The following is a 26,059-nucleotide window of genomic DNA, read 5'->3' on the forward strand; positions in this document are numbered from 1 at the left end:
CCATAAGGTGCCCGAGGCAGCAATAGACTCTTGGAGACAAGTCTACTGGAGGACGATGTAATGGCTCGCGGCGAAATTTGTGTGTTCCATCGTCGTTAGCAATGTCGGACCTTACAATTAACTGTCAGTTTTGCGTCGGATTCGAAATGGTAGACACACGGGAGAACGACCGTAAGGTGCACGAGGCAGCAATAGACACTTGGAGACAATTCGGCTGGAGGCCGATGTGTTGAATCTCGACGCAATTTGTGTGTACCATCGTCATTAAGGGGATCTGAACTTTACAATTAACTGTCAGTTTTGCGTCGGTTTCCAAAAAGTAGACTCACAGGGAAACGAGATTGCAATAGACCCTTGGAGACGAGTCGGATGGAGGACGATGTATTGAACCAAGAAGCAATTTGGGTGTACCATCGTCGTTAGCAGGGTCGGAACGTTCGAATTAAACGTCAGTTTTGCGTCGGATTGGAGAAACTAGGCTCACAGGAGAACGACCATGAGGTGACCGACGCACCAATTGACGCTTAAAGACAAGTCGGCTAGAGGACGATGTATTGAATGGCGAAGAAATTTGTGTGTAACATCGTCGTTAGTAGTGTCGGAACATTACAATTAACTGTCAGTCTTGCGTCGGATTCGAAAAAGTAGACTCGCAGGGAACGACCATAAGGTGTCCGAGGCAGCAATAGACAATTGGAGACAAGTCGCCTGGAGGACGATGTAATGAATAGCGACGAATTTGGTGTGTACCATCGTCATTAAGGGGCTCTCAACATTACAATTAACTGTTAGTTTTGCGTCGGTTTCCAAAAAGTAGACTCACAGGTGAACGACCATAAGGTGCCCGAGGAAGCAATAGACCCTTGTAGCCAAGTCGGCTGGAGGACGATGGATTGAATAGCGACGAAAATTGTGTGTTTCATCGTCGTTTGCAGGGTCGCAACGTTAGAATTAAATGTCAGTTTAGCGTCGAATTCGAAAATCTAGACTCAAAGGAGAACGGCCATAAGGAGAACGACTTGTCTACAATAGACCCTTGCAGACAAGTCGGCTGGAGGACTATGTATTTAATCGCGATGAGATTTGTGTGTTCCATCGTCGTTAGCAGGGTCGGAATGTTAGAATTAAATGTCAGTTTTGCGACGGAATCGATAATCTAGACTCACAGGAGAACTGTCCTTGGACTGCAGGAGGCAGCAATAGACCCTTGGAGACTAGTCGATGGAGGACGATGTATTGAATCTCGTCCAAACTTGTGTGTACCATAGTCGTTAGCAGGGTCGGAACGTTAGAATTAAATGTCAGTTTGGCGTTGGATTCGAAAATCTAGACTCAAAGGAGAACGACCATAATGTGCACGAGGCAGCAATAGACCCGTGGAGACAAGCCGCCTGGAGGACAATGGATTGCATCGCGACCAAATTTGTGTATTCCATCGTCATTAGGAGGCTCTGTACGTTAGAACTAAATATAAGTTTTGCGTCGGATTCGAGAATCTCGACTCACAGGAGAACGACCATAAGGAGCCCGAGGAAGCAATAGACCCTTGGAGACAAGTCGGCTGGAGGACGATGTATTGAATCGCAACATAATTTGTGTGTTCCATCGTTGTTAGCAGGGTCAGAAAAATAGAATTAAATGTCAGTTTTGCGTCGGATTCGAAAATGTAGATTTACGGGAGAATGACCTTAAGGTGACCGAGGCAGCAATAGATCTTTGGAGACAAGTCGCCTGGAGGGCGTTATATTGAATCGCGACGAACTTAGTGTGTACCTTCGTCATTAAGAGGCTCTGAACGTTACCATTAACTGTCAGTTTTGCATCGGTTTCGATTAAGTAGACTCACAGGAGATCGACCATAAGGTGACCGAGGCAGCAATAGCCCCTTCGAGACAAGTCGGCTGCAGGACGATGTATTGAATCGCGACGAAATTTGTGTGTTCCTCCGTCGATAGCAGGTTCGTAACGTTAGAATTAAATGTCAGTTTTGCTTCGAATTCGAAAGTCTACACCCGTAGGAGAACGACCCTAAGGTTCTCGAGGCAGCAATGGAACCTTGGACACAAGTCCCTGGAGGAGATGTATTGAAGCGCGACGCAATTTGTGTGTACCATCATCGTTAGCAGGATCGGAACGCTAGAATTTCTGTCAGTTTTGCGTCGGATTCGAAAATCTAGACTCAAAGGAGAACGACCATAAGGTGCACGAGGCAGCAATAGACCCTTGGAGACAAGTCGGCCAGAGGACGATGTATTGAATCGCGACGAAATTTGTGTGTTCCATCGTCGTTAGCAGGGTCGGAACGTTAGAATTAAATGTCAGTTTTGCATCGGATTCGATATTCTAGACTCACAGGAGAACTGCCAGAGATCTGCCCGAGGCAGCAATAGACCCTTGGAGACAAGTCGGCTGGAGGACGATGTATTGAATGGCGAAGTATTTTGTGTTTACCATCGTCGTTAGCAGGATCGGAACGTTATAATTAATTGTCAGTATTGCTTTGGATTCGAAAAGGTAAAGTCATAGGAGAACGACCATATGGTGACCGAAGCAGCAATAGACCTTTGGAGACAAGTCGGCTGGAGGACGATGTATTGAATCGCGGCGAAATTTGTGTGTTCCATCGTCGTTACCAGGGTCGCAACGTTAGAATTAAATGACAGTTTTGCGTTGAATTCGAAAATCTAGACTCATAGGAGAACAACCATAAGATGCCCGAAGCAGCAATAGACCCTTGGATACTATTCAGCTGGAGGACGATGTATAGAATGGCGAAGAAATTTGTGTGTACCATCGTCGCAAGCAGGGTAGGATCGTTACTATTAACTGTCAGTTTTGCGTCAGATTCGAAAAAGTAGACACACAATAGAACGACCGTAAGGTTTCCGAGGCAGCAATTGACCCTTGGAGACAAGTCGGCTGCTGGACGATGTATTGAATGTCGACGCAATTTGTGTGTACCATCGTCGTATTCCAAAAAGTAGACCCACAGAAGAACGACCCTAAGGTGACCGAGGCAGCAATAGACCCATGGAGACAAGTCGCTGGAGGAGATGTATTGAACGGCGACCCATTTTGTGTGTATCATCATAGTTAGCAGCGTAGGAACGCTAGAATTTCTGTCAGTTTTGCGTCGGATTCGAAAATCTAGACTCACAGGAGAAGGACCATACGGTGCCCGAGGCAGCAATAGACCCTTGGAGACAAGTCGACTGGAGGACTATGTAATGCATCGCGACGAAATTTGTGTGTTCCATCGTCGTTAGCAAGGTCGGAATGTTAGAATTAAAAGTCAGTTTTGCGTAGGAATCGGAAATCTAGACACACAGGAGAACTTCCCGAGAACTGCAGGAGGCAGTAATTGACCCTTAAAGACAAGTCGGCTAGAGGACGATGCATTGAATCGCGATGAACTTTGTGTGTTCCACCGTCCATAGCAGGGTCACAACGTTAGAATTAAATGTCAGTTTAGCGTCGAATTCGAAAGTCTAGACTCATAGGAGAACGACCCTAAGGTGCCCGAGGCAGCATTGGACCCTTGGAGACAAGTCACTGGAGGAGATGTATTGAACCGCGACGCAATTTGTGTGTTCCATCGTCGTTAGCAGGGTCGGAACGTTAGAATTAAATATCAGTTTTGCGTCGGATTCGATATTCTAGACTCACAGGAGAACTGCCAGGGAACTGCCCGAGGCAGCAATAGACTCTTGGATACAAGTCGGCTGGAGGACGATTTATTGAAAATCGACTAAACTTGTGTGTACCATCGTCGTTAGCAGGGTCGAGAAGTTAGAATTAAATGTCAGATAGGCGTCGAATTCGAAAATATAGACTCACAGGAGAACGACCATGAGGTGCCTGAGGAAGAAATAGACCCTTGGAGACCAGTCGGCTTGAGGACGATGAATTGAATCACGACGCAATCTGTGTGTAACATCATTAAGAGGCTCTGAAAGTTACAATTAACTGTCAGTTTTGCGTCGGATTCGTAAAAGTAGACTCACAGGCGTACGATCATAAGGTGCCCGAGGCAGCAATAGACCCTTGGATACAAGTCGGCTGGAGGACGATGTATTGAATCGCTACGAAATTTGTGTGTTTCATCGTCGTTAGTAGGGTAGGAATGTTAGAATTAAATGTCAGTTTTGCGTCGGAATCGAAAATCTGGACTAACAGTAGAACTGCCCGAGAACTGCAGGAGGCAGTAATTGACCCTTGGACACAAGTCGGCTGGAGGACGATGTATTGAATCGCGACGAAATTAGTGTGTTCCATCGTCGTTAGCAGGGTCACAACGAAAGAATTAAATGTCTGTTTTGAGGCGAATTCTAAAATCTAGACTTATAGGAGAACGACCATAAGGTGCCCGAGGCAACAATAGACCCTTGGATACAGGTCGGCTGCAGGACGATGTATTGAACCGCGACGCATTTTGTGTGTACCATCATCGTTAGCATGTTCGGAACGCTAGAATTTCTGACAGTTTTGCGTCGGATTCGAAAATCTAGACTCTCAGGAGAACGACCATAAGGTGACCGAGGCAGCAATAGTCCCTTGCATACAAGTCGGCTGGAGGACGATGTATTGAATCGCGACGAAATTTGTGTGTTCCATCGTCGTTAGCAGGGTCGCAACGTTAATATTAAATGTCAGGTTTGCGTCGGATTCGATGTTCTAGACTCACAGGACAACTGCCAGAGAACTGCCCGAGGCAGCAATAGACCCTTGGATGCAAGTCGGCTGGAGGACGATGAATTGAATATCGACTAAACTTGTGTGTACCATCGTCGTTAGCAGGGTCGGAAAGTTAGAATTAAATGTCAGTTAGGCGTCGTATTCGAAAATCTAGACTCACAGGAGAACGATCATAAGGTGGCTGCGGAAGAAATACACCCTTGGAGGTAGGTCGACTGGAGGACGATGTATTGAATGGCGAAGAAATTTGTGTGTTCCATCGTCGTTAGCAGGGTCGGAACGTTACAAATAGCTGTCAGTATTGCGTCGGATTAGAAACAGTAGACTCACAGGAGAACGGCCATTAGGTGTCCGAGGCAGCAATAGGCCCTTGGAGACAAGTCGGCTGGTGGACGATGTATTGAATCGTGACGAAATTTGTATGCATCATCGTCGTTAGGAGGATCCGAACGTTAGAATTAAATGTCAGTTTAGCGTCGGATTCGAAAATTTAGACTCAATGAACAACGAGCATAAGGTGCCCGAGGCAGCAATAGACCCTTCGATACATATCGGCTGACGGACGATGTATTGAATCGCGACGAAATTTGTGTGTTCCATCGTCGTTAGCAAGGTCGGAACGTTAGAATTATATGTCAGTTTTGCGTCGGATTCGAAAATTTAGACTTACAGTAGAACGACCATATGGTGCCCGAGGCAGCAATAGACCCTTGGAGACAAGTCGGCTTGAGGACGATGAATTGAATCGCGAAGCAATCTGTGTGTAACATCATTAAGAGGCTCTGAACGTTACAATTAACTGTCAGTTTTGCGTCGGATTTGTAAAAGTAGACTCACAGGCGTACGATCATAAGGTGCCCGAGGCAGCAATAGACTCCTGGATACAAGTCGGCTGGAGGACGATGTATTGAATCGCGACGAAATTTGTGTGTTCCATCGTCGTTAGTAGGGTCGGAATGTTAGAATTAAATGTCAGTTTTGCGTCGGGATCGAAAATCTGGACTAACAGTAGAACTGCCCGAGAACTGCAGGAGGCAGTAATTGACCATTGGAGACAAGTCGGCTGGAGGACGATGTATTGAAATGCGACGAAATTAGTGTGTTCCATTGTCGTTAGCAGGGTCACAACGATAGAATTAAATGTCTGTTTAGAGGCGAATTCGAAAATCTAGACTTATAGGAGAACGAACATAAGGTGCGCGAGGCAGCAATAGACCCTTGGATACAAGTCGGCTGCAGGACGATGTATTGAACCGCGACGCATTTTGTGTGTACCATCATCGTTAGCAGGTTCGGAACGCTAGAATTTCTGACAGTTTTGCGTCGGATTCGAAAATCTAGACTCACAGGGGAACGACCATATGGTGGCCGAGACAGCAATAGACCCTAGGGAACAAGTCGGCTGGAGGACGATGTATTGAATCTCGACGCAATTTGTGTGATCCATCGTCATTAGGAATCACTGAACGTTACAATAAACTATCAGGTTCGCGACGGATTCGATAAAGTAGACTCTCAGGAGAACGACCATAAGGTGACCGAGGCAGCAATAGACTCTTGGATACAAGTCGGCTGGAGGACGATGTATTGAAACGCGACGAAATTAGTGTGTTCCATCGTCGTTTGCAGGGTCGGAACGTTAGAATTAAATGTCAGTTTTGCGTCGGATTCGATAATCTAGAATCACAGGAGAACTGCCCGAGATCTTTCCGAGGCAGCAATAGACCCTTGAAGGCAAGTCGGCTAGAGGACGATGTATTGAATCTCGACCAAACTTGTGTGTACCATCGTCGTTAGCAGGGTCGGAAAGTTACAATTAAATTTCAGTTTTGCGTCGGATTTGAAAATCTAGACTCACAGGTCAACGACCATAAGGTGACCGAGGCAGCAATAGACCCTAGGAGACAAGTCGGCTGGAGGACGATGTATTGAATCGCCGACTTGTCTCCAAAGGTCAGTTACTGTCTCGATCACCTTATGGTCGTTCTCCCGTGAGTCTACCTTTTCGATTCCGACGCAAAACTGACATTTAATTGTAATGTTCCGACCCTGCTAACGACGATGGTACACACAAGTTTGGGTGACGATTTATTGTATCGCAACCAAATTTGTGTGTTCCATCGTCTTTAGGAGGCTCTGAAAGTTACAATTAACTGTCAGTAAAGCGTCGGATTCGGAAAAATGGACTCACAGGAGAACGACCATAAGGTGCCCGAGGCAGCAATAGACCCTTGGAGACAATTCGGCTGGAGGACGATGTATTGAATCGCGACGAAATTTGTGTGTACCATCGTCGTTAGCAGGGTCGGAACGTTACAATGAAATGTCAGTTTAGCGTCGGATTCGAAATTCTAGACTCACAGGAGAACGACCATAAGGTGCTCGTGGCAGCAATAGACCCTTGGGGGCAAGTCGCCTATAGGACGATGTATTGAATCGCGACGATATTTGTGTGTTCCATCGTCGTTAGCAGAGTCGGAACGTTAGAATTAAATGTCAGTTTTGCGTCGGATTCGAAAATCTAGACTCACAGGAGGACGACCATAAGGTGCGCGAGGCAGCAATACATCCTTGGAGACAAGTCGGCTGGAGGACGATGTATTGAATCGCGATGCAATTAGTTAGCAGGGTCCGAACGTTAGAATGAAATGTCCGTATAGCGTCGGATTCGAAAATTTAGACTCACAGGACTACGAGCATAAGGTTCCCGAGGCAGCAATAGACCCTTGGATACAAGTCGGCTGAAGGACGATGTATTGAATCGCGACGAAATTTGTGTGTTCCATCGTCGTGAGAAAGGTCGGAACGTTAGAATTATATGTCAGTTTTGCGTCGGATTCGAAAATTTAGATTTACTGTAGAACGACCATATGGTGCCCGAGGCAGCAATAGACCCTTGGAGACAAGTCGGCTTGAGGACGATGAATTGAATCGCGACGCAATCTGTGTGTAACATCATTAAGAGGCTCTGAACGTTACAAATAACTGCCAGTTTGGCGTCGGATTCGTAAAAGTAGACTCACAGGCGTACGATCATAAGGTGCCCGAGGCAGCAATAGACCCTTGGATACAAGTCGGCTGGAGGACAATGTATTGAATCACGACGAAATTTGTGTGTTCCATTGTCGTTAGCAGGGTCGGAATGTTAGAATTAAATGTCAGTTTAGCGTCGGAATTGAAAATCTGGACTAACAGTAGAACTGCCCGATAACTGCAGGAGGCAGTAATTCACCCTTGGACACAAGTCGGCTGGAGGACGATGTATTGAATCGCGACGAAATTAGTGTGTTCCATCGTCGTTAGCAGGGTCACAACGATAGAATTAAATGTCTGTTTTGAGGCGAATTCGAAAATCTAGACTCATAGGAGAACGACCATAAGGTGCCCGAGGCAGATATAGACCCTTGGATACAAGTCGGCTGCAGGACGATGTATTGAATCTCGACGCAATTTGTGTGTTTCATCGTCATTAGGAGGCACTGAACGTTACAATTAACTATTAGGTTCGCGACGGATTCGATAAAGTAGACTCTCAGGAGAACGACCATAAGGTGACCGAGGCAGCAATAGTCCCTTGCAGACAAGTCGGTTGGAGGACGATGTATTAAATCGCCGACTTGCCTCCAAAGGTCAGTTGCTGTCTCGACCACCTTATGGTCGTTCTCCCGTGAGTCTACCTTTTCGATTCCGACGAAAAACTGACATTTAATTGTAATGTTCCGACCCTGCTAACGACGATGGTACACACAAGTTTGGGTGACGATTTATTGTATCGCAACGAAATTTGTGTGTTCCATCGTCTTTAGGAGGCTCTGAAAGTTACAATTAACTGTCAGTAAAGCGTCGGATTCGGAAAAATAGACTCACAGGAGAACGACCATAAGGTGCCCGATGCAGCAATAGACCCTTGGAGACAATTCGGCTGGAGGACGATGTATTGAATCGCGACGATATTTGTATGTACCATCGTCGTTAGCAGGGTCGGAACGTTACAATGAAATGTCAGTTTAGCGTCGGATTCGAAAATCTAGACTCACAGGAGGACGACCATAAGGTGCCCGAGGCAGCAATACATCCTTGGAGACAAGTCGGCTGGAGGACGAAGTATTGAATCGCGATGCAATTTGTGTGTACCATCGTCATTAAGAGGCCCTGAACGTTACAATTGACTGTCAGTTTTGCGTCGGTTTCCAAAAAGTAGACTCACTGGAGAACGACCATAAAGTGACCGAGGCAGCAATAGACCCTTGGAGACAAGTCAGCTGGAGTATGATGTATTGAATCGCGACCTAATTTGTGTGTCCCATCGTCATTAGGAGGCTCTGATCGTTACAATTAATTGTCAGTTTTGCGTCGGATTCGAAAAAGTAGACTCACACGAGAAAGACAATAAGGCGATCGAGTCAGCATTAGACCCTTGGAGACAAGTGGGCTGGAGGACTGTGTATTTAATTGCGACGTAATTTGTGTGTACCAACGTCATTAAGAGGCTCTGATTGTTACCATTAACTGTCATTTATGCGTCGGATTCGAAAAAGTAGACTCACAGGAGAACGACCATAAGGTGACCGACGCAGCAATAGACCCTTGGAGACAAGTCGGCTGGAGCACGATGTATTGAATCGCGACGTAATTTGTATGCACCATAGTCGTTAGCAGGGTCCGAACGTTAGAATTAAATGTCAGTTTAGAATCGGATTCGAAAATTTAGACTCACAGGACTACGAGCATAAGGTGCCCGAGGCAGCAATAGACCCTTGGATACAAGTCTGCTGAAGGACGATGTATTGAATCGCGACGAAATTTGTGTGTTCCATCGTCGTTAGCAAGGTCGGAACGTTAGAATTATATGTCAGTTTTGCGTCGGATTCGAAAATTTAGACTTACAGTAGAACGTGCATATGGTGCCCGAGGCAGCAATAGACCCTTGGAGACAAGTCGGCTTGAGGACGATGAATTGAATCGCGACGCAATCTGTGTGTAACATCATTAAGAGGCTCTGAACGTTACAATTACTTGTCAGTTTTGCGTCGGATTCGTAAAAGTAGACTCACAGGCGTACGATCATAAGGTGCCCGAGACAGCAATAGACCCTTGGATACAAGTCGGCTGGAGGACGATGTATTGAATCGCGACGAAATTTGTGTGTTCCATCGTCGTTAGCAGGGTCAGAATGTTAGAATTAAACGTCAGTTTTGCGTCGGAATCGAAAATCTGGACTAACAGTAGAACTGCCCGAGAACTGCAGGAGGCAGTAATTGACCCTTGGACACAAGTCGGCTGGAGGACGATGTATTGAATCGCGACGCAATTTGTGTGTTCCATCGTCATTAGGAGGCACTGAACGTTACAATTAACTATTAGGTTCGCGACGTATTCGATAAAGTAGACTCTCAGGAGAACGACCATAAGGTGACCGAGGCAGCAATAGTCCCTTGCAGACAAGTCGGTTGGAGGAAGATGTATTGTATCGCGACCAAATTTGTGTGTTCCATCGTCATTAGGAGGCACTGAACGTTAGAAAGAACTGTCAGTTTCTCGTCGGATTCGGAATAGTAGACTCACAGGAGAACGATCATAAGGTGCCCCAAGGCAGCAATAGACCCTTGGAGACAATTCGGCTGGAGGACGATGTATTGAATCGCGTCGATATTTGTATGTACCATCGTCGTTAGCAGGGTCGGAACGCTAGAATTAAATGTCAGTTTAGCGTCGGATTCGAGAACCTAGACTCACTGGAGAACGACCATAAGGTGCCGGTGACTGCAGTAGACCCTTGGGGACAATCGGCTGGAGGACGATGTATTGAAACGCGACGAAATTAGTGTGTTCCATCGTCGTTTGCAGGGTCGGAACGTTAGAATTAAATGTCAGTTTTGCGTCGGATTCGATAATCTAGAATCACAGGAGAACTGCCCGAGATCTTTCCGAGGCAGCAATAGACCCTTGAAGGCAAGTCGGCTAGAGGACGATGTATTGAATCTCGACCAAACTTGTGTGTACCATCGTCGTTAGCAGGGTCGGAAAGTTACAATTAAATTTCAGTTTTTCGTCGGATTTGAAAATCTAGACTCACAGGACAACGACCATAAGATGACCGAGGCAGCAATAGACCCTAGGAGACAAGTCGGCTGGAGGACGGTGTATTGCTGGCGACGAATTTTGTGTGTACCACCTTCGTTAGCAGGGTCGGAACGTTACTATTAACTGTCATTTATGCGTCGGATTCGAAAAAGTAGACTCACAGGAGAACGACCATAAGGTGACCGACGAAGCAATAGACCCTTGGAGACAAGTCGGCTTGAGGACGATGTATTGAATCGCCGACTTGTCTCCAAAGGTCAGTTGCTGTCTCGATCACCTTGTGGTCGTTCTCCCGTGATTCTACCTTTTCGATTCTGACGCAAAACTGACATTTAATTGTAATGTTCCGACCCTGCTAACGACGATGGTACACACACGTTTGGGTGACGATTCATTGTATCGTAACCAAATTTGTGTGTTCCATCGTCTTTAGGAGGCTCTGAAAGTTACAATTAACTGTCAGTAAAGCGTCGGTTTCGGAAAAATAGACTCACAGGAGAACAACCATAAGGTGCCCGAGGCAGCAATAGACCCTTGGAGACAATTCGGCTGGAGGACGATGTATTGAATCGCGAAGAAATTTGTGTGTACCATCGTCGTTAGCAGGGTCGGAACGTTACAATGAAATGTCAGTTTAGCGTCGGATTCGCAATTCTAGACTCACAGGAGAACGACCATAAGGTGCTCGTGCCAGAAATAGACCCTTGGGGGCAAGTTGCCCATAGGACGATGTAATGAATCGCGACGATATTTGTGTGTGCCATCGTCGTTAGCAGGGTCGGAACGTTAGAATTAAATGTCTGTTTTGCGTCGGATTCGAAAATCTAGACTCACAGGAGAACGAAAATAAGGTGCCCGAGGCAGCAATACATCCTTGGAGTCAAGTCGGCTGGAGGACGATGTATTGAGTCACGATGCAATTTGTGTGTTCCATCGTCATTAAGAGGATCTGAACGTTACAATTGACTGTCAGTTTTGCGTCGGTTTCCAAAAAGTAGACTCACAGGAGAACGACCATTAAGTGACCGAGGCAGCAATAGACCATTGGAGACAATTCGGCTGGAGGACGATGTATTGAATCGCGACGAAATTAGTGTGTTCCATCGTCGTTAGCAGGGTCACAACGATAGAATTAAATGTCTGTTTTGAGGCGAATTCGAAAATCTAGACTCATAGGAGAACGACCATAAGGTGCCCGAGGCAGCTACAGACCCTTGGATACAAGTCGGCTGCAGGACGATGTATTGAATCTCGACGCAATTTGTGTGTTCCATCGTCATTAGGAGGCACTGAACGTTACAATTAACTATTAGGTTCGCGACGGATTCGATAAAGTAGACTCTCAGGAGAACGACCATAAGGTGACCGAGGCAGCAATAGTCCCTTGCAGACAAGTCGGTTGGAGGACGATGTATTAAATCGCCGACTTGCCTCCAAAGGTCAGTTGCTGTCTCGACCACCTTATGGTCGTTCTCCCGTGAGTCTACCTTTTCGATTCCGACGCAAAACTGACATTTAATTGTAATGTTCCGACCCTGCTAACGACGATGGTACGCACAAGTTTGGGTGACGATTTATTGTATCGCAACCAAATTTGTGTGTTCCATCGTCTTTAGGAGGCTCTGAAAGTTACAATTAACTGTCAGTAAGACGAAATTAGTGTGTTCCATCGTCGTTAGCAGGGTCACAACGATAGAATTAAATGCCTGTTTTGAGGCGAATTCGAGAATCTAGACTCACAGGAGAACGACCATAAGGTGCCCGAGGCAGCAATAGACCCTTGGAGACAATTCGGCTGGAGGACGATGTATTGAATCGCGAAGAAATTTGTGTGTACCATCGTCGTTAGCAGGGTCGGAACGTTACAATGAAATGTCAGTTTAGCGTCGGATTCGAAATTCTAGACTCACAGGAGAACGACCATAAGGTGCTCGTGGCAGCAATAACCCCTTGGGGGCAAGTCGCCTATAGGACGATGTATTGAATCGCGACGATATTTGTGTGTTCCATCGTCGTTAGAAGAGTCGGAACGTTAGAATTAATTGTCAGTTTTGCGTCGGATTCGTAATCTAGAATCACAGGAGAACTGCCCGAGAACTTTCCGAGGCAGCAATAGACCCTTGAAGGCAAGTCGGCTGGAGGACGATGTATTGAATCTCGACCAAACTTGTGTGTACCATCGTCGTTAGCAGGGACGGAAACTTACAATTAAATTTCAGTTTTGCGTCGGATTCGAAAATCTAGACTCACAGGACAACGACCATAAGGTGACCGAGACAGCAATAGACCCTTGGAGACAAGTCGGCTTGAGGACGATGTATTGAATCGCCGACTTGTCTCCAAAGGTCAGTTGCTGTCTCGATCACCTTATGGCCGTTCTCCCGCGAGTCTACCTTTTCGATTCCGACGCAAAACTGACATTTAATTCTAACGTTCCGACCCTGCTAACGACGATGGTACACACAAGTTTGGGTGACGATGTGTTGTATCGCAACCAAATTTGTGTGTTCCATCGTCTATAGGAGGCTCTGAAAATTACAATTAACTGTCAGTAAAGCGTCGGATTCGGAAAAATAGACTCACAGGAGAACGACCATAAGGTGCCCGAGGCAGCAATAGACCCTTAGAGACAATTCGGCTGGAGGACGATGTATTGAATCGCGACGAAATTTGTGTGTACCATCGTCGTTAGCAGGTTCTGAACGTTACAATGAAATGTCAGTTTAGCGTCGGATTCGTAATTCTAGACTCACAGGAGAACGACCATAAGGTGCTCGTGGCAGAAATAGACCCTTGGAGGCAATTCGGCTGGAGGACGATGTACTGAATCGCGACGAAATTTGTGTGTACCATCGTCGTTAGCAGGTTCTGAACGTTACAATGAAATGTCAGTTTAGCGTCGGATTCGCAATTCTAGACTCACAGGAGAACGACCATAAGGTGCTCGTGGCAGAAATAGACCCTTGGGGGCAAGTCGCCCATAGGACGATGTAATGAATCGCGACGATATTTGTGTGTGCCATCGTCGTTAGCAGCGTCGGAACGTTAGAATTAAATGTCTGTTTTGCGTCGGATTCGAAAATCTAGACTCACAGGAGAACGAAAAGAAGGTGCCCGAGGCAGCAATACATCCTTGGAGTCATGTCGGCTGGATGACGATGTATTGAGTCACGATGCAATTTGTGTGTTCCATCGTCATTAAGAGGACCTGAACGTTACAATTGACTGTCAGTTTTGCGTCGGTTTCCAAAATGTAGACTCATAGGAGAACGACCATTAAGTGACCGAGGCAGCAATAGACCATTGGAGACAAGTCAGCTGGAGGACGCTGTATTGAATAGCGACCTAATCTGTGTGTTTCATCGTCATTAGGAGGCTCTGATCGTTACAATTAACTGTCAGTTTTGCGTCGGAATCGAAAAAGTAGACTCACACGAGAAAGACAATAAGGCGATCGAGTCAGCAATAGACCCTCGGAGACAAGTCGGCTGGAGGACGATGTATTGAATCGCGACCAAATTTGTGTGTTCCATCGTCATTAGGAGGCTCTGGTCGTTACAATTAACTGTCAGTTTGGCGTCGGATTCGAAAAAGTAGACTCTCAGGAGAACGATCATATGGTGCCCGAGGCAGCAATAGACCCTTGGAGACAATTCGGCTGGAGGACGATGTATTGAATCGCGACCAAATTTGTGTGTCCCATCGTCATTAGGAGGCTCTGATCGTTACGATTAACTGTCAGTTTTGCGTCGGATTCGAAGAAGTAGACTCTCAGGAGAATGACCATAAGGTGACCGAAGCAGCAGTAAACCCTCGGAGACAAGTCCGCTGGAGGACGATGTATTGAATGGCGACGAATTTTGTGTGTACCACCTTCGTTAGCAGCGTCGGAACGTTACAGTTAACCGTCAGTTTTGCGTCGGATTCGAAAAAGTAGACTCACAGGAGAATGACCATAAGGTGCCCGAGGCAGCAATAGACCCTTGGATACAAGTCGGCTGAAGGACGATTTATTGAATCGCGGCGAAATTTGTGTGTTCCATCGTCGTAAGCAGGGTCGGAAAGTTAGAATTAAATGTCAGTTTTGCGTCGGATTCGAAAATGTAGACATACAGAAGAACGACCATATGGTGCCCGAGGCAGCAATTGACCCTTGGAGACAAGTCAGCTGGAGGACGATGTATTGAACCGCCTCGCAATTTATGTGCAACATCATTAAGAGGCTCTGAACGTTACAATTAACTGTCAGTTTTGCGTCGGTGTCGAAAATCTAGACTCACAGGAGAACGACCACAAGGTGCCCGAGGCAGCAATAGACCCTTGGATACAAGTCGGCTGGAGGACGATGTATTGAATCTCGACGCAATATGTGTGTACCATCGTCATTAAGAGGCTCTGAACGTTACAATTTACTGTCAGTTTTTAGACGGTTTCCAAAAAGTTGTCTCATTGGAAAACGACCATAAGGTGTGCGAGGCAGCAATAGACCCCTGTAGACAAGTCGGCTGGAGGACGATGTATTGATTCGCGACGAACTTTGTGTGATCCATCGTCGTTAGCAGGGTTGGAATGTTAGAATTAAATGTCAGTTTTGCGTCGGAATCGAAAATCTAGGCTCACAGGAGAACTTTTCATGAATTGCCGGAGGCAGCAATATACCCTTGGAGACAAGTCGGCTGGAGGACGATGTATTGAATCTCGACGAAACTTGTGTGTACCATCGTCGTTAGCAGGGTCGGAAAGTTAGAATTAAATGTCAATTTTGCGTCGGATTCGATAAACTAGACTCACAGGTGAACTTTTCGAGAACTGCCCGAGGCAGCAGTAGACCCTTGGAGACGAGTCGGCTGGAGGACGAAGTTGTGAATCGCTACCAAATGTGTGTGATCCATCGTTATTAGGAGACTCTGATCGTTACCATTAACTGTCAGTTTTGCGTCGGAATCGAAGAAGTAGACTCACAGGAGAACCACCATAAGGTGCCGGTGGCAGCAATAGACCCTTGGAGACAAGTCGGCTGGAGGACGACGTATGGAATCGCGACGCAATATGTGTTTACCATCGTCATTAAGAGGCTCTGATCGTTACAATTAACTGTCAGTTTTGCGTCGGTTTCCAAAAAGCAGACTCACAGGATAACGACCATAAGGCTACCGAGGCAGCAATAGACTCTTGGAGACAAGTGGGCTGGAGGACGATATACCGACGCAATTTGTGTGTACCATCGTCATTAAGAGGCTCTGGTGGTTACCATTAACTTTCAGTACTGCGTCGGTTTCGAAAAAGTAGACTCAGAGGAGATCGACCATAAGGTGACCGAGGAAGCAATAGACCCTTGCAGACAAGTCGGCTGGAGGACGATGTAATGAATCGCGACGCAGTTTGTCTGTAACATCATGAAGAGACTCTGAACGTTACAATTAACTGTCTGTTTTGCGTCGGAGTCGAAAATCTAGACTCACAGGAGAAGGACCACAAGGTGCCCGAGGCAGCAATGGACCCTTGGATTCAAGTCGACTGGAGGACGATATATTGAATCTCGACGCAATTTGTGTGTTCCACCGTCGTTAGCAGGGTCGGATCGTTAGAATTAAATGTCAGTTTTGAGTCAGATTCGGTAATCTAGACTCACAGGAGTACTGCCCGAGAACTTCCCGAGGCAACAATAGACCCTAGGAGACAAGTCGGCTGGAGGACGATGTATTGAATCTCGACGCAATTTGTGTGTACCATCGTCATTAAGAGGCTCTGAACGTTACAATTACACAGGAGAACTGTCCGAGAACTGCCCGAGGCAGCAATAGACCCTTGGAGACGAGTCGGCTGGAGGACGAAAATGTGAATCGCGACCAAATTTGTGTGTTCCATCGTCATTTGGAGGCCCTGATCGTTACCATTAAATGTCAGTTTTGCGTCGGATTCGAAGAAGTAGACTCAAAGGAGAACGACCATAAGGTGCTCGAGGCAGCAATAGACCCTTGATGACAAGTCGGCTGGAGGATGATGTATTGAGTCGCGATGAAATTTGTATGTTCCATCGTCGATTGCAGGGTCGGAACGTTACAATTAAAAGTCAGTTTTGCGTGGGATTCGAAAATCTAGACTCACAGGAGATAGATCATAACGTGCCATAGACAGGAATAGACCCTTGGAGACAAGTCGGCTGGAGGACGATGTATTGAATCGCGACGAAATTTGTGTGTTCCATCGTCGTTTGCAGGGTCGGAACGTTAGAACTAAATGCCAGTTTTGCTTCGGATTCGAAAATCTAGACTCACAGGAGAACGACCATAACGTGCCCAAGGCAGTAATAGACCCTTGGAGACAAGTCGGCTGGAGGACGATGTATTGAATCGCGACGTAATTTGTGTATACCATCGTCGTTAATAGGGTCGGAACATTAGAATTAAATGTCAGTTTTGCGTCGGATTCGATGATCTAGACTCACAGGAGAACTGCCCGAGAACTGCCCGAGGCGGCAATAGACCCTTGGAGCCAAGGCAGATGGAGGACGAAGTTGTGAATCGCGACCAAATTTATGTGTTCCATCGTCATTAGGAGGCTCTGATCGTTACCTTTAACTGTCAGTTTTGCGACGGATTCGAAGATGTAGACTCACAGGAGAACGACCATAAGATGCCCGAGGCAGCATTAGACCATTGGAGACAAGTCCGCTGGAGGACGATGTATTGAATCTCGACGCAATTTGAGTGTACCATCGTCATTATGCGGCTCTGAAGGTTACAATTAACTGTCAGTTTCGAGTCGGTTTCCAAAAAGAAGACTCATGGGAGAACGACCATAAGATGACCGAGGCATCAGTAGACACTCGGAGACAATTCCGCTGGATGACGATTAATTGAATAGCGACGAAAATTGTGTGCACCAATGTCGTTAGCAGGGTCGGAACGTTACAATTAACTGTCAGTTTTCCGTCGGATTCGAAAAAGTAGACTCACAGGATAACGACCATAAGGTGCCCGAGGCAGGAATAGATAGACCCTTGAGGACAAGTCGGATGGTGGACGATGTATTAAAACGTGACGCAATTTGTGTGTACCATCGTCGTTACAGGATCGATACGTTAGAATTAAATGTAAATTTAGCGTCGGATACGAAAAACTAGACTTACAGGAGAACGACCATAAGGTGCCGGTGGCAGCAATAGACCCTCGGGGACAAGTCGGCTGGAGGACGATGTATTGAATCGCGACGAAATTTGTGTGTTCCATCGTCGTTAGCAGGGTCGGAACGTTAGAACTAAATGTCAGTTTTGCGTCGGATTCGAAAATCTAGACTCACAGGAGCACGACCATAAGGTGCAACAGGCAACAATAGATAGATCCTTGGAGACAAGTCGGATGGAGGACGATGTATTGAATCGCTACGTAATTTGTATGTACCATCGTCGTCAGCAGGGTCGTAACGTTAGAATTAAATGTCAGTTTAGCGTCTGATTCGAAAATCTAGACTTACAGGAGAACGACCACAAGGTGCCTGTGGCAGCAATGGACCCTTGGAGACAAGTCTGCTGGAGGACGACGTATTGAAACGTGACGCAATTTGTGTGTACCTTGGTCATTATGAGGCTCTGAACGTAACATTTAACTGTCAGTTTTGCGTCGGTTTCCAAAAACTAGACTCACAGGAGAACGACCATAAGGCGACCGAGGCAGCAATAGACCCTCGGAGACAAGTGGGATGGAGGACGATTTATTGAATCACGACGCAATTTGTGTGTACCAACGTCATTAAGAGGGTCTCATCGTTACCATTAACTGTCAGTTATGCGCTGGTTTCGAAAAAGTAGACTCACAGGAGATCTACTTTATTCAATCCGACGCGAAACAGATAGTGAATTGTAACGTTCAGAGCCTCCTAATGACGATGGAAAACACAAATTGCATCGAGATTCAATATATCGTTCTCCAGCCGACTTGTCTCCAAGGGTCTATTGCTGTCTCTTGCACTTTATGGTCGTTCTCCAATTAGTCTACTTTTTGGAAACCGACTGAAAACCGACAGTTAATTGTAACGTTCAGAGCCTCTTAACGTCGAGGGTGTACACAAATTTCGTCGCGAATCAATACATCGTCCTCCAGCCGACTTGTCTCCTAGGGTCTATTGCTGCCTCGGGGACGTTATGGTCGTGCTCATGTGAGTCTAGATTTACGAATCCGACGCAAAAATGACATTTAGTTCTAACGTTCCGACCCTGCTAACGACGATGGAACACACAAATTTCGTCGTGATTCAATACATCGTCCTCCTGCCGACTTGTCTCCAAGGGTTTATGGCTGCCTCTGGCACGTAATGGTCGTTCTCCCGTGAGTCTAGATTTTCGAATCCGACTCAAAACTGACATTTAATTCTAACATTCCTACCCTGCTAACGACGATGGATCACACAAATTTCGTCGATATTCAATACATCGTCCACCAGCCGACTTGTCTCCAAGGGTCTATTTCTGCCTCCGGCAGTTCTCCTGTGAGTCTAGATTTTCCATTCCGACGCATAACTGACAGTTAATTGTAACGTTCCGACCCTGCTAACGACGATGGAACAAACAAATTTCGCCGCTATTTAATATATCCTCTTCCAGTCGACTTGTCTCCAAGGGTCTATTGTTGCCACGGGCACCTGATGGTCGTTCTCCTGTGAGTCTAGATTGTCGAATTTGACGCAAAACTGACAATAAATTCTAACTTTCCGACCCTGATAACGACGATTGTACAAAACAAATAGCGTCTCGGTTCAATACATCGTCCTCCAGCCGACTTGTCTCCAAGGGTCTATTGCTGCCTCGGTCACCTTATGGTCGTTCTCCTGTGAGTCTGCTTTTTGGAAACCGACGCAAAACTGACAGTTAATTGTAACGTTCAGAGCCCCTTAATGGCGATGGTACACACAAATTGCGTCGAGATTCAATACATCGTCCGCCAGCAGACTTGTCTCCAAGGGTCTATTGCTGCCTCGGTCACCGCATGGTCGTTCTTCTGTGAGTGTAGATTATCGAATCCGACTCCAAACTGACATTTAATTCTAACGTTCCGACCCTGCTAACGACGATTGTACACACAAATTGCTTCGCGTTTTAATACATCGTCCTCCAGCCGACTTGTCTCCAAGGGTTTATTGCTGCCTCGGACAACTTATGGTCGTTCTCCTGTGAGTCTACTTTTTCGAATCCGACGCCAAACTGACAGTTAATTGGAATGTTCAGAGCTTCCTAATGACTATGAAAAACACAAATTGCTCCGAGATTCAATGCATCGTGGTCCAGCCGACTTGGCTCCTATTGATGCCTGGGGCACCTTACGGTCGTTCTCCTGTGAGTCTACATTTTGAAACCGACGCAAGACTGACAGTTAATTGTAACGTTCAGAACCTCTTAATGACGTTGGTACACACAAATTGCGTCGAGATTCAATACATCGTCCTCCAGCCGACTTGCCGCCAAAGGTCTATTGCTGCCTCGGTCACCTTATGGTCGTCCTCCTGTGAGTCTACCTTTTCGAATCCGAAGCAAAACTGACAGTTAATGGTAACGTTTAGAACCTCTTAATGACGATGGAACACACAAATTGCGTCGAGATTCATTACCACGTCCTCCAGCCGACTTGTCTCCAAAGGTCTATTGCTGCCTCGGTCACCTTATGTTCATTCTCCCGTGAGTCCACCTTTTCGAAACCGACGCAAAACTGACATTTAATTCTTACTTTCCCACCCTGCTAACGACGATGGTACACACAAGTTTGGGTGAGATTGAATACATCGTCCTCCAGCCGACTTGTCTCCAAGGGTCCATTGCTGCCTCGGGGAGTTCTCGGACAGTTCTCTATGAGTCTAGATTATCGAATCCGACGCAAAACTTAAATTTAATTCTAACTTTCCGACCCTGCTAACGTCGATGGAACACACAAAGTTCGTCGCGATTCAATACATCGTCCTCCAGCATACTTGTCTCCAAGGGTCTACTGTTGTCTCGTGCACCATATGGTCGTTCTCCTGTGAATCTAGATTTTCCAATCCGACGCGAAACTGACAGAAATTCTAACGTTCCGACCCTGCTAACGGCGATTGTACACACAAATTGCGTCGCGGTTCAATACATCTCCTCCAGCGACTTGTCTCCAAGGGTATATTGCTGCCTCGGGCACCTTTTGGTCGTTCTTCTATGAGTCTAGTGTCGGTTAGTGGACGATGTATTTAGTCTCGACGCAATTTGTGTGTACCATAGTCATTAAGAGGTACTTAACGTTACAATTAACTGTCAGTTTTGCGTCGGTTTCAAAGAGTAGACTGAAAGGAGAACGACAGTAAGGTGGCCGAGGCAGCAATAGACGCCTGGAGACAAGTCGGCTGGACCACGAGGCATTGAATCTCAAAGCAATTTGTGTGTTCCATCGTAATTAGGAGGCTCCGACCGTTACAATTAACTGTCAGTTTTGCGTCGGTTTCCAAAAAGTAGACTCACAGGGGAACGACCATAAGGTGGCCGAGGCAGCAATAGACCCTTGGAGACAAGTCGGCTGTAGGTCGATATATTGATTCGCGTCCAAATTTGTGTGTTCCATCGTCATTCGGAGACTCTGAACGTTTGTACTAAATGTCAGTTTAGCGTCGGATTCGAAAATCTGGACTCACAGGAGAACGACCATAAGGTGAACGAGGCAGCAATTGACTCTTGGAGACAAGTCTACTGGAGGACGATGTAATGGCTCGCGGCGAAATTTGTGTGTTCCATCGTCGTTAGCAGGGTCGGAACGTTACAATTAACTGTCAGTTTTGCGACGGATTCGAAATGGTAGACTCACGGGAGAACGACCATAAGGTGCACGAGGCAGCAATAGACATTTGGAGACAATTCGGCTGGAGGCCGATGTGTTGAATCTCGACGCAATTTGTGTGTACCGTCCTCATTAAGGGGATCTGAACGTTACAATTAACTGTCAGTTTTGCGTCGGTTTCCAAAAAGTAGACTCACAGGGAAACGAGATTGCAATAGACTCTTGGAGACGAGTCGGCTGGAGGACGATGTATTGAACCAAGAAGCAATTTGGGTGTACCATAGTCGTTAGCAGGGTCGGAACGTTCGAATTAAACGTCAGTTTTGCGTCGGATTCGAGAAACTAGGCTCACAGGAGAACGACCATGAGGTGACCGACGCAGCAATAGACCCTTGGAGAGAAGTCGGCTGGAGGACGATGTATTGAATATCGACGCAACTTGTGTATACCATCGTCGTTAGCAGGGTCGGAACGTTAGAATTAAATGACAGTTTCGCGTCGAATTCGAATAAGTAGTCTCACAGGTGAATGAACGAGGTAGCAATAGACCCTTGGAGAGAAGTCAGCTGGAGGACGATGTATTGAATGACGAAGAAATTTGTGTGTAACATCGTCGTTAGTAGTGTCGGAACATTACAATTAACTGTCAGTCTTGCGTCGGATTCGAAAAAGTAGACTCACAGGGAACGACCATAAGGAGTCCGAGGCAGCAATAGACAATTGGAGACAAGTCGCCTCGAGGACGATGGATTGAATAGCGACGAAAATTGTGTGTTTCATCGTCGTTAGCAGGGTCGTAACGTTAGAATTAAATGTCAGTTTAGCGTCGAATTCGAAAATCTAGACTCAAAGGAGAACGACCATAAGGAGAACGACTTGTCTGCAATAGACCCTTGCAGACAAGTCGGCTGGAGGACTATGTATTACATCGCGATGAGATTTGTGTGTTCCATCGTCGTTAGCAGGGTCGGAATGTTAGAATTAAATGTCAGTTTTGCGACGGAATCGATAATCTAGACTCACAGGAGAACTGTCCTTGGACTGCGGGAGGCAGTAATAGACCCTTGGAGACTAGTCGGCTGGAGCACGATGTATTGAATCTCGTCCAAACTTGTCTGTACCATTGTCGTTAGCAGAGTCGGAACGTTAGAATTAAATGTCAGTATGGCGTTAGATTCGAAAATCTAGACGCACAGGAGAACGACCATAAGGTGCCCGAGGGAGCAATAGTTCCTTGATGACAAGTCGGCTGGAGGACGATGTATCGAATCGCGACGAAATTTATGTGTTCCATCGTCGTTAACAGGGTCACATCGTTAGAATTAAATGTCAGTGTTGCGGCGAATTTGAAAATCTAGACTCATAGGAGAACGACCATAAGGTGCCCGAGGCAGGAATAGACCCTTGGAGACACGTCGCTGGAGGAGATGTATTGAACCGCGACGCAATTTGTGTGTACCATCATCTTAGCAGGGTGGCAACGCTAGAATTGCTGTCAGTTTTGCGTCGGATTCGAAAATCCAGACTCACATTAGAACGACCATAAGGTCCACGAGGCAGCAATAGAACCTTGGAGAGAAGTCGTCTGGAGGACGATGTATTGAATCTCGACGCAATTTGTGTGTACCATCGTCATTAAGCGGCTCTGAACATTACAGTTATCTGTCAGTTTTGAGTCGGTTTCCAAAAAGTAGACTCACAGGAGAACGAGCATAAGGTGCCCGAAGCAGCAATAGACCCTTGGAAACAAGTCTTCTGGAGGACGATGTATTGAATCGAGACCAAATTTGTGTATTCCTTCGTCATTAGGAGGCTCTGATCGTTAGAACTAAATATCAGTTTTGCGTCGGAATCGAAAATCTAGACTCACTTGAGAACTGCCCGAGAACTGCAGGAGGCAGTAATTGACCCTTGGAGAAAAGTCAGCTGGAGGACGATGTATTGAATAGCGACGAATTTTGTGTGTTCCATCGTCTTTGGCAGGGTCGCAACGTTAGAATTATATGTCAGTATTGCGTCGAATTCGGAAATCTAGACCAATAGGAGAACGACCATAAGATGCCGGAGGCAGCAATAGACCCTTGGAGACAAGTCAGCCGGAGGACGATGTATTGAATGGCGAAGAAATTTGTGTGTACCATCGTCGTTAGCAGGGTCGGAACGTTACAATTAACTGTCAGTTTTGCGTCGGATTCGAAACAATAGACTCACAGGAGAACGACCATAAGAAGTCCGAGGGAGCAATAGACCCTTGGAGACAAGTCGGCTGGTGGACTATGTATTGAAACTCGACGCAATTTGTGTGTACCACCGTCGGATTCGAAAATGTAGACCTACAGAAGAACGACCTTAAGGTGACCGAGGCAGCAATAGACCCTTGGAGACAAGCCGCCTGGTTGACGATGAATTGAATCGCGACGATATTTGTGTGTTCCATAATCGTTACCAGGGTCGCAACGATAGAATGAAATATCAGTTTTGCGTCGAATTCGATAATATAGACTCCCACTAGAACTGCCGACAAGTTTCCGAGGCAGCAATAGACTCTTGGAGACAAGTCGGCTGGAGGACGATGTATTGAATCTCGACGCAATTTGTGTGTTCCATCGTCATTAATAGGCTCTGAACGTTACCATTAACTGTCAGTTTTGCTTTGTATTCGAAAAGGTAGATTCATAGGAGAACGACCATAAGGTGACCGAAGCAGCAATAGACCTTTGCAGACAAGTCGGCTGGAGGACGATGTATCGAATCTCGAGGCAATTTGTGTGTACCATCGTCATTAAGGGCTCTGAACGTTACAATTAACTGTCAGTTTGGCGTCGGATTCGAAAATGTAGATTCACAGGAGAACGACCATAAGGTGTCCGAGGCAGCAATAAGCCCTTGGAGAAAAGTCGGCTGGAGGACGATGTATTGAACCGCAAAGCAATTTGTGTGTACAATCCTCGTTAGCAGGGTCAGAACGTTAGAATTAAATGTAATATTTGCGTTGGATTCGAAAATCTACATTCAAAGAAGAACGACCATACGGTGACCGAGTCAGCATTAGACCCTTGGAGACAAGTCGGCTGGAGGACGATGTACTGAATCTCGACGCAATTTGTGTGTACCATCGTCATTAAGGGCTCTGAACGTTACATTTAACTGTCAGTTTAGCGTCGGTTTCCAAAAAGTAGACTCACAGGAGAACGACCATAAGGCGACCGAGGCCGCACAAGGCCCCTGGAGACAAGTCGGCTGTTGGACAATGTATTGAATCGCAAAGAAATTTGTGTGTTCCATCGTTGTTACCAGGGTCGGAAAGTTAGAATTAAATGTCAGTTTTGCGTCGGATTCGATAATCTAGACTCACAGGAGATCGAACATAAGGGTGCCCGAGGCAGCAATAGACCTTTGGAAACAAGTCGGCTGGAGGACGATGTATTGAATATCGACCAAGTTTGTGTGTACCGTCGTCGTTAGCAGCTCGGAAAGTTAGAATTAAATGTCAGTTTGGCGTCGGATTCGAAAATATAGACTCACTGGAGAACGACCATAATGTGCCCGAGGAAGCAATAGACCCTTGGAGACAAGTCGGCTGGAGGACGGTGTATTGAATAGCGACGAAATTTGTGTGTTCCATCGTCCTTAGCCGGGTCGTAACGTTAGAAATAAATGTCAGTTTAGCGTCGAATTCGATAATCTAGACTCAGAGGAGAACGACCATAAGATGCCCGCGGCAGCAATAGACCCTTCGAGACTGTTCAGCTGGAGGAGGATGTATTGAATGGCGAAGATAGTTGTGTGTACCATCGTCGCTAGCAGGGTCGGAACGTTACTATTAACTGTCAGTATTGCGTCGGATTCGAAAAAGTAGACTCACAGGAGAACGCCCATAAGGTTTCCGAGGCAGCAATAGACCCTTGGAGACAAGTCGGCTGGTGGACAATGAATTGAATCTCGACGCAATTTGTGTGTACCATCGTCGGATTCGAGTAAGTAGACCCACAGAAGAACGACCTTAATGTGACCGAGGCAGCAATAGACCCTTGGATACAAGTCGGCTGGTTGACGATGTATTGAATCTCGACGCAATTTGTGTACCGTCGTCGGATTCGAAAAAGTAGACCCACTGAAGAACGACCGTAAGGTGACCGAGGCAGCAATAGACCCTTGGAGACAAGTCGCTGGAGGAGATGTATTGAACCGCGACGCAATTTGTGTGTACCATCATCGTTAGCAGCGTAGGAAAGCTAGAGTTTCTGTCAGTTTTGCGTCGGATTCGAAAATCTAGACTCACATGAGAACGACCTTAAGGTGCACGAGGCAGCAATACAGCCTTGGAGACACGTCGGCTGGAGGACGATGTATTGAATCGCGACGGTAAATGTGTGTTCTATCGTCGTTAGCAGGGTCGGAACGTTACAATTAAATGTCACAATAGCGTCGGATGCGAAAATCTAGAATCACAGGAGATTGACCGTCCGTTTTGCGCCGGATTCGAAAGT

This window comes from Schistocerca serialis, chromosome 3, assembly GCF_023864345.2.
Source record: "Schistocerca serialis cubense isolate TAMUIC-IGC-003099 chromosome 3, iqSchSeri2.2, whole genome shotgun sequence".
Lineage (NCBI taxonomy): Eukaryota > Metazoa > Arthropoda > Insecta > Orthoptera > Acrididae > Schistocerca > Schistocerca serialis.